Source organism: Asparagus officinalis, chromosome 8, assembly GCF_001876935.1.
Source record: "Asparagus officinalis chromosome 8, Aspof.V1, whole genome shotgun sequence".
Classification (NCBI taxonomy): domain Eukaryota; kingdom Viridiplantae; phylum Streptophyta; class Magnoliopsida; order Asparagales; family Asparagaceae; genus Asparagus; species Asparagus officinalis.
Window position 1 is genome coordinate 32,817,846 of NC_033801.1, and position 1,271 is coordinate 32,819,116.

General features: G+C 49.3%; 1 protein-coding gene across 1 annotated transcript in view; it reads left to right on the top strand.

The window, feature by feature from the left end:
* The window catches only part of LOC109822832 (B3 domain-containing protein Os05g0481400-like), a 10,146-nt gene continuing 8,875 nt past the window's right edge, over positions 1 to 1,271 (top strand). Inside the window, exon 1 of the mRNA XM_020389090.1 lies at positions 1 to 241. The gene's annotated coding sequence lies outside the window, so the exon portion shown is untranslated. The remainder of the gene's footprint in view (positions 242 to 1,271) is intronic.

Here is a 1,271-nt window from a genome sequence, read left to right on the forward strand (position 1 = left end):
CACCCCGCCGACCCCTCGACGGAATCGCCTCGAGAAAGCCCTCGTTCTTCCTTTGCTCGCCCTTTCCGCTCCTCTTTCTCCTTCGGCAAGCCCCTCAATTTCTCCGTTTCCAATCTCTCTATCGCCGCCGCCGCCGCTTCAAAACCCTTGACCGTCATCGCCTCCTCCAAGAAGGCCGTTGCCGTACTCAAGGGGAACTCCGAGGTCGAGGGCGTCGTCACTCTCCTTCAAGAAGACGATGATTATTTGCTCCCCTTGTCTTTTGATTTTCGCTGCTCAAAGTTTGGATTTTGATCAATGATTTATCGCATTTCACGGATTGAACTAGTGTACCACATAGTATTAACGAGCGATCAAAAGTTTTTTTTCTTATTGCTGCTTATGGAATCATTATCTCGAAATGCAATTTTTGCATTTTTTTTTCATGTTAAATTAGCCAATTAGAGAAAAAGAATCTATTCTAGAGAAGGGAGTTACATAACATCAACACGCTGATGTTCGCGGGGAAAATCGTAGGTTTCTTTGTTATTGATTCCATTGTCATCTTGAGTTACAACTTTTTGAGTTACAAAAGATCCGGTCTTTTTATAAGATCCGGTTACAACGAAAATCAAATAAAAATAAACAAAGATTACAACTTTTCTTGTTTTGCGGTCGCTCGCTTTGTGGGTTCTTTGCCTGCGCCGGGGTTGTTTGCCGTGGACCACCGCGCGATCTAGATCCGGTCGGATCTACGCAGTACAACGGGTATTATTTCACCAAGGAAATAATAGCCGGGGAGGATTGTTTCACTAAGGAAACAATCGTCCAAGTCTCGGGATCTAAGACCAAGCTTAGATCCGGAGTGTAGCAACGTAGATCTGAGATCCGGTCCTCTCGAACTCCTGCCTTATTTGGCGTTGATGATCGTCGAGCACCAGATCTGGATATGATCGCCGAGCACCAGATCTGAAGGAGTGAGTCCCCGAAGTCCCAAAGTTTCAATCTTTTTTAAGTTCCGAGTCTCCAATCCAGCAGGGCTTCGCCTCTCCAAAATTTCCAACCCTTCAAATGAACCAAGGCCTAGCCTATTTATAGGCACTCAGATCTGTGCCTAGGCACAGATCTGGGCCGGCCACCTCAGGGTGGCTCGGCTCTGGGCCGAGCCACCCTGGGGTGGCTCGGCCTTGGCCGAGCCACCTTGAGGTGGCTCGGCCTTGGCCGAGCCACCTTGAGGTGGCTCGGCCTTGGCCGAGCCACCTTGAGGTGGCTCGGCCTTGGCCGAGCCACCT